The 12,389-nt window shown below is 40.3% G+C and overlaps 1 protein-coding gene across 1 annotated transcript in view; it reads right to left on the bottom strand.

Annotated features, from left to right (window-relative positions):
- Positions 1 to 1,246, bottom strand: part of gatad2b (GATA zinc finger domain containing 2B) — a 117,325-nt gene extending 116,079 nt beyond the window's left edge. The window contains exon 1 of the mRNA XM_083925399.1: positions 1,154 to 1,246. The gene's annotated coding sequence lies outside the window, so the exon portion shown is untranslated. The remainder of the gene's footprint in view (positions 1 to 1,153) is intronic.
- Between the last annotated feature and the right edge of the window lie 11,143 nt (positions 1,247 to 12,389).

Below are 12,389 nucleotides of genomic sequence, written 5' to 3'. Positions count from 1 at the left end.
AGCAATGACAACCGCTTTCCTGCTGTCTGTCAGTTATCGTCTCATTTCAACAAACTGTTTTTTTCTGACTATAAGTTGTTTTTTCCCCAATTCCAACTTAAAATAACCCTTAACTGTAAATGTAACCTTTTTAGTGGGAAGATAACACGAACATAATTTGACCAAATCTTCTCTCTTCATTGCATTTAACCACTCCATTTCAAAGACTATTCGAATTCATTTAGGGACTCTAGAATACAATCACAAAGACGGTGAGAACAGTCATTTGTGGACCATCTGCGTGTGACATGGAAATCTTGAGGAGCAGTGCAGCAACAGAGGAGAGAGCATTTCTGCTCGAAGGGCACGAAAATTAGCTCCGCAGAAGAATAGGCAGCACACATGAAATATTGATTCTCATTTGGTCTCTAACGTCATCTGCATGTACCTCCGTTAATCCGCCGCTCAGCAAACTCTCCGCCGCTCGGCCTCAATACAGCCTTGGCCTTACAGTAAAGTGTTGGTTACGCTGTCAGGCGCCAGGCAGCCATTTAGGTGCATATGGGGCCAGTTGAGTCTCGACGTAAATGGCTGATGCATTTCGAATTTTTCTACCTAATTGCTGAGAGCCATCAACGGTGCCGGCCTCTTCCTGGCGCGTTTCAATCCACCACTTCATACACTTCTGCCTCAATAAAAGCGTTCTCTTGTCTGGTCTCATCCCGGTGATGTTAAAAGGAGCGTTAACAAGTATTTGGAGGATCCTGGCTCTTTCTCCGGTCTGAGTTAACCCCTAGAGACTTTGGATCAAACAATGAAACGGTTTGGAGGCATTCCGCACAGCGTTTCCATCACAATGTCATCATATTTCCGTTACCTTTCGGTTATTATCAAAACACACATATCCGGTTAGGATTTAGATATCTAATAATGTTTCTGCTGCGACTCCAGACCTTTAAATGTAAATTAACGGTTCGAGGCGACGGCTGCTGTTCAGCAACATGTCAGTCCGCATCGATAAATAGCAAAGCAAAGCCGCTCTATTGTCTATCAGCGTATCAACCGGTAAGAAACCGACACAACAACTCGCCGTCCGCAGAGACGTGAATTCCGCCGCTGCCGTTTCAGAACAGCTCCCGCCGGAGCCGGGCCTCGCGCACATCCTCGGACTCACCTGTGTCTCCTTTCCGCCTCAGTGTGTACCGTCTCCGGGTTCACGGTCCGGTCCTGACGCGCTGCAGCGGAAATCACCACCAGTTCCCCGGCACCGGCAGGCAGCACTGAGACGCTGATTGGGCCTCTGCAGACGCTCACCCCTCAGTGCAGCCAGACAGACAGCTGATTGGTCAGGCTCTAACTGTGTAAAGCCCAGAAACACAGCTGATTGGTCAGGCTCTCACTGTGTAAAGCCCAGACACACAGCTGAATGGCTGTTCGTTTCTCCCAGCAGATCCAGACAGACAGCTTATTGGTCCTCCAGCCCTTATGTTGGAAGCATTCAGACAGCTGATTTGTTCTTTATGTCCGCGGTGGCGACATAGAGAAACCTGATTGGTTGCTAGTAGTGTTGTCGGTGTCTGGATGGACTGCCATGTTGACTCCAATGGGGCTGGTGAAACAATGCGTTCGTTTGCCACCATAAAAGTAACCGGGCCATTGCAAGCTCTCTGCGGGACATATTTAATGTGTAGAGTAACCCGATTTCCTTGATTGATGTCAGAAATGAATAGAGACCTGGTTGCTACATTTTTAAACCAGATTTCTTGTTCTACTGTGTTTCTATGCACACATGTGCATGACAAAGACCCAAGAGGGCAAACATAGCGGTGACAGCAGTGTGAGTGGTTGATAGGAAACGTCATGACTGCACTCCAAAGCAGGGCTCTGTTTGCCGTCAGTCCAAATGTTCTGACAAAGAATACTCTTCAGCCTGCAGCGTCACTTCAGTGTGCCACTGGCCAAACACATTGCAAGGGTCAGCTATCCTGAACTGCAGAGTGGGTTATTGCAGTGCAAACAGGGGTGCAGATCCGATGTCAGGATTGGGGGGGTGGACGGACACAAAAAGGTTGTTTTTTTCAGCGCGTATCACTGCTCACTTAACTGTTAGATTAGTAAATTATAATCTATGGGTCTCGGGCATGTAATGTCTACTCACCCTCAGTTCTTCCTTTTCTCCCAGTATATATGGGTCTACTTTATGCATGATTCATTGATATGGATGAATATGAAAAGTAGTAGTGGAGGAGAGCAGAGATGAATGTGGAGTCAGAAATATGTTTGTCAAACATTATTTTTTCACCATTTCAATAATTTCTGTTTAGATGTGAATCTGAAATGTGAAGAATGTAAAGTCTGAAAATACATTTGTTCAATTTTGAATAATTTAGCGTCATTTCAAATTGAGAAGGGGGATGTTCCATCATCTGCACGCATAAATGCAAAATATGCGTTTTTCTATGGTCTGGATAAGCATTGACAGTGTGAACAATGTCAACAATTTGGCTTGTAATTAATCAGGCCAATGTTCTCAATATGGGTCGTAGGGTACCTTTTGTCAATTAGTTTAGCTGTTAAAGCTACTCATTAAAATAAACCAATAGGTATAGCTTTCCATTAAGATGTTTATATAACAAAAATTTGATTTTGAGATTTTGTTTTACATAGATCTTGCCAAGAAGAGAAAATAGAGAGCCATCTCAGTGGACTTACTGATCTACTTTGCATATTGACAAATTAAATAATCTATCTGACAAAGGCTAGGACATTTTCTATCTCCAGTTTTGTTTGCAACACATATATCAACTATAGGCCTAGGCTATAGGTGCTCCTTTTGTTTTACAATTTCAGTTCTGGCATGCAGAAGAAACTTAGTAGGTTATTGATGAGCCTAAAGTATTATGATGTTTCTCTGTATGTCATGGTCATGTGTGGCTCTATTTACAAAAGGATAAAAATCATCCACTGTTTTTTAAACCTCAGTGTAGCCTGCAGGTAGAACATGGTAATCTGGTGAGAGGGTCAGGCTATGCTATATTACACATTTTGATTACATTGGTTTTAGACTGTAGACATACAGTAAATGAAGCTGCTGGTAGCAGCCATTCATATTGACTAGGCCTACCACAGAGACTGAGCCCTCTAGTAGTTTCACAAGTTTTAACTGCACTACAGTAAAGGTGAACAGAAATGTGTTGCTATTGTTCATGTATTTAGTATCTTGTAATGTTTATTTTATGTTATGGATCTACAATAATATCACTTAATATCATTCAATTATGAGCTATTAAATGTGTGTTGCTCCGGTGACCCATGTTGGGAGCACTTTCTTATAAGGCAATTTAAAAAAGCTTTTTTTCGATTTACCAGAATAATTCACTTAGTATCAGTACAGCTTTGCCTGAGAATCCTGTTAAATTACAAACAAAATAAAATTTTAAAGTTGATAACTTTCTTTTTCCCATTTTTTAATTGAATTTTGCAGACAATCAAACAAGAGCAAGTATAACAGTTGTACAGTGTATCAACATGTCTGCCTTAAAGCGAAAAATAGGAACAAAAACAAAAAACGATGTTAGCAAAGTGGAAGCATTGTGCCAAGCTAAGGTCCCCCCGTCCAACCTCACCATTGAGGAGAAAAAAGCAGTAACAGCACTGAGGCAAGACCACAACATCACAATCCTTCCAGCAGACAAGGGTAGATGCACAGTTGTTCTCAATACAACTGATTACCAGGCAAAGATCTCTGCATTACTCAGTGACTCTAACACTTATGAAACTCTGAAACGAGACCCTATCAGCGGTTACTAAAATATGGTTATAGAGTGTCTACAGCAACTACAAAAATAAGGGGTCATTGACAAATCATAATATTACAGGCTCTAACCCCAGGGCTCGACCCCCCCTTTGCTTATATGGACTCCCAAAAATCCATAAAGAAGGGGCCCCGCTCAGGCCCATTGTCAGCAGCATAAATTCGGTCACTTACAACATTGCCAAGCACATAGCCAATATCCTGGCACCACTGGTGGGCAACACCCCACACCACATCCAAAACTCCATAGACTTTGTGAACAACGTCCAAGACTTAAAAATTGTTCCAGACGAAACCATGGTATCCTACGACGTGACCTCCCTGTTCACCTTTATTCCAACCATACACAACCGAACAAATCTCAAACCAGACTAGTTGAATTAACTTTTCCATGGTATTTGGCCTTTTCACACAAAACACTTGATTTCCAGCCTCTACAAGCTCAAGCAAGTTACATTAATATATGTGTAAAGTAGCATAAATATAAAGAAATGTGGTTGGATTCACTTTTCCATGGCATCTGGCTTCTTGACAAAGTAAATTTCATTTCCAGCCTCTACAAGCTAAAAACATGTTTACATGGAATTGACTTTAACTTCTGTTTAGAAGGTTTGAAATACAAATTTCACAGTAAAATAAAAGGTATCAGCTGCTGATCCCTCCCACCTCTGTGCCAGAGGAGCACATGTTCTCCACAGCAGGACTGATCATTAACAGAATGCAAATGTGAATTTAATTACGTTTTTTTTTGTAAGGAAACAGTGTTTTGAAATTGTAGTTGTGAAAAATCAATCCTTAAAGGGAAACTGTGACTGTTTTAGATTGAGAATAAGCATTAGGTGTTGGGTAGGCTGTATTGCTGTGCATAATTTTTCCTGCTGGAAGACTTCTAAAAATATATTTGGAAAAATGAGTGCTCGATTGGCCATCAAGGAACTGACGCAATTACTCTATCTTGGAATTAACGGCAAGTGATGGGCACTAGTAGTTAATTCTAATGCACGCACATTTACAGATTGTTTTTCCCATTACAGGTATTGGCCATATTTGGAGAAGATGGCAGAGAAGTTGCTTGAGCTTCAGCCACTTACAGTGATGAAGCCTTTTCTTTCTGTGATGCATGCCAAGGCTCACTGGCAAATGTGAGGTACAGTGTAAAAGTTTAATGTTTGTGTTACAATACCTTTCTGAAGAACATATCCCTACAGTCTCTTGCACAGGAAACATTGATATGGCTTGTTATCCCTTCAAGTATTGGTGTTTCCTAAATGGTAGTCCACATGTACATGTGTTTTCAGGTGAAGTGGGGTGGCAGAAGCCAAGATGGTGCAGGAAATGTAGTTGGTGAGGAGGTGGAACAGGTCAACAGCTTTCTCTCAAGGGCTGCTCTGACTACAAAATAGATGACCAAGTCAGGTTGGTGTGTAGTCAGAAAAAGAGTAGGCTTGACACGGTACCAAATTGTTAAATTTGTTTGAATTTTGAGATTTTCTGGGGGTTATTGTGTGTGGGTTTTTTTTTTTTACAGGCAGAGCAGATAACTGTGCTTGCCATTGGATGGAACAACAGGAAGACAGAGAGTCTCCAAAAGACACTGGTGAAAAGATTTGTCAAAGTAAAAGGTCTTTACTGCAAATTAACATCTGTCATTTCATGGTTACTTTTTTTGGGCTTGAATACAGGCAACCGGCATCACAGGTTAAATGAGTGACAACTTTGTTCGGCTCATGTCCTGTGACTGGTGGGATGTGGAGGCATGGCGGAGTTAGAGAGCCATATGCTGGTTGGCTGCTAGCTTGCTGGTTCACCGTGTTTTCGTGCTGCATTGGCTACAGAAAATGAGCAGAACAATGGGCTGGGTCTTATGGTCCGCTGACTCACTGCTACTGGGTTTAACAGTCCCTCCTCTTCACACCTTCCCGCTCTGAATAACGTCTCCCAAGCATCTTCCCAATGAGTTCCGGCACACGTTCTCCACATAGCAACAGATTTATTTCTAACCTTTAACATGCCATATAGCTTCCAACACACTAAGCTATACTCAAAGCTGTGAGCAGTAAGGTGGATTTATTGGACTATTGGTTTGTAAATAGCTTGAAGTGTTTAACTGATTTTACAGAAAAGTAAATTTTGATTTAGGATGTTTGTTGTACTTTACGACTTTACTCCCGTGTGTTGTCATCATGGCAACTAACAACAATTGCCTTTTAGTGTTTTTGTCGTCAAATGACTGCAGCAAACAACTCAATGTCCTTTCTATCCAATTAGCATTTTTATATATGTATTGCATTCTTTCACCATAAAATAACCTTTTTTATAACAAGGAAATAATTGTTTCATGAGGTACATGGTCTGTTTTGAGAACATTCTTTTAAGAATATCCTCATGAATTTGAGCTTGAACTGCATGTGTGAAAGAGAAACTCGTGACTATCTCCGGACCTGATTCTCTGACATTGTTCATATGTGAAAACATCTTCATTGTCTTATCAATAATGCCTTATTTTAATATACCTTTATAAGGGTCACATCAGGACTTATTTGTGTTTTGTTTTTTTAAACACACAGAGATAGAAGGAGCTAATCTTGAGAGTCTCAAGTAGGCGCTCAACATCTCTCTGGAAGACACGGAGCTGTGGGTGTATGACGTAAAGTAGTGGTATGTATTATGGTCACGGGTGTATAGATTTGGTAGTCTTGCCATACATTTCGCTAAATGTTTTACAATACTGTTTTTTTATGGTCAATTTGCTTTTTTCTGATTTTCAAGAGAGACCTGCAGCTCATAGTAGCCAGGAAGAGCTCCAGACAGAAATTGATGAGATCATGTACTCCCTCAGAAGAAAAAAGCATGAGCTATATCGAGAAAATGGTATTTGTGTCATGATTGGATCACGACAGTCCTACTCTCCTTTTTCGTTGTTTTTGTCTCCCTCTGTCGGTGTTTTTCTGTATGTGCTCCCCTTTGTTTCCCTGGTTCCAGTTGGTTTTCCTGGCAGGTGATTCTCGTTGGCATTGATCACCTGCCACTCTGTATATTAAGCCGGTCCTGAGCCTCATTCGGGGCCGGATCGTTATTCCACACACTCTATCCACCCAGATGTCTCCCTGTGTACCTGGCCTCTTGTGTTCATGCCTTGTGGCCAAGTTTGTATCAGTTTTCTTCTTGTTTGCCTTTGTTCTCTGTGCACCTTTTTTGTTAAAGTAAGTTTATTAAATCTGTTAAAACTGACTCTTGAGTTCCGTGTCTGCATTTGGGTCAAATCCTCTGTGAATTCCCCGTCACCCAACTTGACAGAATGATCCGGCCAAACATGGACCCAGCAGACCCTCAGGTTTGTTTTTTTTTCTCCCTCCGTCCGCCATGGCGCCCTTCTCGGCCAACACCCGTTCCAGTCGGCGGCCCGGGCGACACCCGTTCCAGTCGGCGGCCTGGCCGACACCCCTTCCAGTCGGCGGCCTGGGCGACACCCGTTCCAGTCGGCGGCCCGGGCGGCACCCCTTCCAGTCGGCGGCCCGGTCGGCACCACTTCCAGTCGGCGGCCCGGTCGACACCTGTTCCAGTCGGCGGCCCGGTAGAGCGCAATCTACCAATAATATCCTGCTGGCAACAAATCTAAATTGTCAATAAAAATAATCATATTCCTGACATCACAATACTGAATGAAGTTGAGAAAAGAATGTAGAACAGTTAGTATCAGTCCTTCCGCCAGCTTGTCAGTCAAAGAGACTAAGCAAATGCCATGTAAAGCTGCCCCAGTTGTGATTTCACACAGAATTCCGGCATTCCGAAAGCAAAACACTAACATTTTTATTATTAGCTGTGATGCAGGCTACCCATTCAAGCTTGCAAGCCGCACAATGAAGAACATTGTGCTAGACCTATGGTGGAACATATTAAAGCCGGTTTCACATATGATCCCTGAACAATGTTAGGAAAATCAGGTCCAGAATAGGCCTCAATTTGCTTGACATAGTCCTGAGTTTGCTTTAACACATGCAGCACTCAACCAGATTGGTGCCTGGGTAGAGCATGCATGACGTAGTTACAGCAGGCTAATGTATCTGGTACTTTTTTTCTTCACAAACAAGTCTCTTATAATTCCTCTAAATTGTCTGACGATTTCAGAGTTAATCCTTACCGACAGAAGTTCATGTATATCGTCATCTCTCCCGTTAAGACAATTTTGTTACCGTATGTGTAAATCAACCTTCTTCCCCGTTGGAGGTTTGTTTTGCTCCACTTTTCCCATGCATAATAAGAGAAAAAGCAGCTATATTCTCACGAGAACCTACTCAGAGGTTAACAAGTCTTTGTACTTAGGGAGCTGGCTAGGTAAATTCCATTTGATGTCCAGTCTGACTGGATCAGATATTTGTGTTCTTACATACTGATTAATGTCTCGATAATTCTATGTTTGCAGTGTAAATGTGAAAGGGGCTTGAGGGTTTTAATTTTGTCCCATCTGTTCTCTTTTCCAAAACAGTGGTGAGCCTTCGTGACGTTTTGACCAGGTTATGCTGGTCAGGCATATGGAAGAGGAAAAACTAATAATTGTGAAGGAGCTGACCCAGCATTGCCAGTACCTGAGAAAGGCCTTGGACAAAGTAGACAGCCTCCTTTGTCACACTCAAGAGAACATCACGAAACATAGTATGTTCCACAAATCCAATTTATTTTTAAAAGGAGGGTACAGTCAGTAACTCAATTATCCAATAACACTCTGAGCAGTAGGATGCTATAATATTCTGTAATGATTGATTGCCTTTTTAACCACAAATCTTTTTGGGGAAAAAATTGTACATCCTCAGATTTGGACATACAATCTGCATGTTCATAAAGAGTTGCCTTATTTTCTATCTGATTGTTTTTAAAATTTTTTTTTACATTTTAGCACCACCCACAGAGCTGACAGAAGAGGGATACAGGTAAAAAGATAACATTTTGTTTTTAGCTGTGTGAACAGGATGTACTCTTCCACTTGTATGGGTATTGTCTTCATCTTACAAAGACACTGGTATGGATGGGCAAAAAGACATAATACATAGAAAGAAATCGAGGATATGGAAAATTATTTCTGCTTTAAGAAATGGTGAGGAAATAAGCCAGAAAATAATAGTTTTACATCCACCTTTTTCAGTAAATCATTCTCCCCAAAGCAATTTCAGTCAAAAGCAACTGGACTTGGTTATTTGTCTAGGATGACATTTCACCTCTCATCCAAGAGGGATGAGAGGGAATTGAGAGGAGATTGAAATTGCTTTGGGGATAACGATGACCTGGACAAATGAGAATATTCACAGGCTCAGTAAATCATTCTATTTCTCATGTTTTTAAGATGGTGACTGAACACAAATTTTCCAACATTAATAATAACACAATGTTTTTTGGGGGAAAGTGAAACCACTACAATTTGCTCTTGAAAGGTTCTGAACAATCATAGAAATCAAGTGTATAAGAAGGAACACAGCCAGTAACTGGTATGTCATTTAAAAACATTTATTGCTGTAAAACATTTGGAACGTTTTTCCATTTGGACCAACTGTAAGACAGAAACACAGCAAGAAGTATTAATGTCAAACTGTTTTTGGGAATTGTGGGAATTTTACACACTATACTTTAGTCAAATCAGAAGGAACTCAGAGTATATATTGCGTAATTCAAATTCTACAGGAGGCTTCCTGGAGTCAGCAGAGTCGTTGGCAGTTTAGTGCGCCAGCAGGCATTTATTAGCAAATGGACATCGGATGATACAGACGTCTGGAGAAATGTTCTATTCTCTATCTAGAGTAACTGTGTACTCTGTGTACCCGTGATCAGAGGCAAGAAGTTCTGATATCTATTCTAAATACTCCAGCATTTATGCTTGTTACAAAGGTGTGGTTTATGTGTCTGCTTGTGCATGCATATGTGTATTTCAAAAGTAGCCGCTGCTCCAGCCTCCATCTTCCTCCCAGCGCGTTTGGGTAACCTCTGTTTCCACAGGACTCTTCTTCTTTATTTGTGAAAAAAGCACATACTCTCATCCTCCCTGTCCCTGACTCCTTATTTGGTTGTTCCTGCCTCCTTATATGGTTGTTGTTTGCGAACGGCAGTTCCCTAATCTCAACTAGTTGCCAGGTGCGTTTGTGCAAGCTGGCTATTTCATTGTCTTGTGACCTTGACTGCCAAAGGTTCGTGTGCTTTGCAGAAAGCAGAAAAGCTTGAGCCTGGACTAATAATCATACCATCACACTCTTAAATGATTATACTTATTGCGTCTTATTATCACACTCTCATTAATCATTACTAATACATACGCTAACACAGGATTATGATACTTCACTCATTGATTATCACACTCTCATTAATCATTACTAATACACACGCTAACACGATTATGATACTTCACTCATTGATTATTAATTCTTCAGAATTTTACTGACACTGTACTATTTACAATAAGACATGGATTATACAGGTATGCATGCATTCTTGTTTGAAAATTAGCTTTTCAATATCATATTTCCCCAACGTCTGCGTGAAAGGCATGGAGAAGGAATTGGGGGGGGGGGGGGGGGGGGATAGATCTGTTACACCTCTGAGCTGGCATTGGAGGTAGTCACAGAGATGCAACAGCACACTGTGTAAATGAACGACACACGTTAGTGATGACGAGCTGACCCACAGGACGGTCAAAAAATGAAAAAGCAGCATTCAGGGTAGCCTGAGTTAGTAGTAACTAACAGAAACATTGCATGCAATAGTCCACTGTCTCTTCCTCTCGCTCTTTTCTCTTCCTCTCTCAAACATGCAAGGGGTACTGTAGTACTGTAGTCCATCTCTGTCCTATCTACTAACAGCCATGCTACTATAATGCATAAAGTTGCCTTTATTGAGTATGCTCGGCTTTGAGCAATTGACAGAGCCAAACGGTGCAGATCGTCTCACACACTAGACACCAACATCTCTTTTTCTTCCAGAATGCCGTGTTCTGTGTGAAATCACAACTGGGATTGCTTTACGCTTAGCCTTCAATGCAATGCTGCTGCGAAATCTGTGTGAAAAGCCCTTTACTCAGCACTAATGGCCAGGGCCTCATCTGACCCAAACTAATTCAGGTTTCATTTGATTAAAGACTGTATTGCCAGTATGAAATGTATGTATGTATGTATGTATGGCGCCAAATTGCATTAGACACCAGGCCAAAACTCACTTCTACAAGGTAATATAATTTTGACTCATTTCACATTTAAGTGATATTGCACAGGGGGGTTCTTGATTTTATTTTATACTGTGAATTAATTTTAAGTCCAATGCACAACACACTGCCCAAAACATTGTTTGGCAGCTAGGTGATTTGTTTGACAATCAGATATTGCTGTCCCTTATTAAACTGAAGTAAAATAACAAAAATTAAATAAACTCAGTGGGACTAATTGTGACATAAAAGCATGATACTATCAATATAACTTTAAAATAAATAAAAATTGTGACTTCATTTGTGCAATCTACTATTTTCATGTCCAAGACTTTAAATTTACATTCATAACACAATTTCTGATATGAATATTAGCTGAACATTTTAACATATAGCATTACACAAATACCTAAATCTTAAATTAATGAATTGTTTATTGTCTTTTCTCAGTGATTTCTAATGCATTTTGTAACGAACCTCCCTGATTCTTTCCCTCAGTATGTTTTTGTAGGGGAAACTGGTTGACCCTTGATGAATGGAACATTCTGAAATGAATTAAAAGATTCCTTGTAAACATAGTCATAGTTAAATAAACTATTAAAAAAGAAATATACTTGTGACAATATAATCTAAATGAATGCTAACTGTAAACAATTGAACAGGACCATTTACATTGATATGACAGTAAAATTACATGAAAGGAGGACATTTTTGTGGAATTTACAAAATGTATCAAATGTGAGTGTTATGTTCTTCGTGAAGGATCAGTTTTGAATCCTATTCTTGAACTCTTGCACATATTGAATTAGTCATTGGTGACTGTGAATATTTTCCTGTAGATATTGGCCACAAATAAATCCATAACTAAAGAAATTATACTGTAAGAAATGAATGTACATTGTGGAAGAAAACATGACTGAGAAAGTGAATAACAAGACAAGGTCACAATGTACTTGGGACATAGGCCTGATAAGCACACATTCTGTTTTAATAATAATAGAACTATATTTGGGCATGATGACGTCTGGACACAAAATAGAGCCTACTGATGGTAAATGTATGAATGTGTATTGGAAAGACCTGGTGTAAATGTTGTCAGCATACGAAACCTCAGTAAAAGAGGGGAAGTTCTGTTAAGAGACACTTGGAATTTAGGAACTTAGAATTGAGAATCTTGGAATTTGGAACTCTGTGATGAGTGTTAACCTTGATTCATGATGGGCCCAGTTATTGTCGATATTTTTATTCTCTCACAATAATTTTCTATTACATTTTCTCATGTTTTGCCCAGTTAATCAGTGTTAATCAACAACTGTGTTTAAAATTGACTTGCCCCAAGCAATCTTTTAAAATATATTTTCGAATTATTTTTGAAGCGTGAATTTAATCACCAGATGACTACAAGAATGGAGACAA

The sequence above is a fragment of the Echiichthys vipera genome (genome assembly GCF_963691815.1).
Source record: "Echiichthys vipera genome assembly, chromosome: 13".
Taxonomy (NCBI): Eukaryota; Metazoa; Chordata; class Actinopteri; order Perciformes; family Trachinidae; genus Echiichthys; species Echiichthys vipera.
The sequence above is the reverse complement of the archived record's forward strand: the minus strand, read 5'-3'. Positions and strand labels throughout refer to the sequence as shown.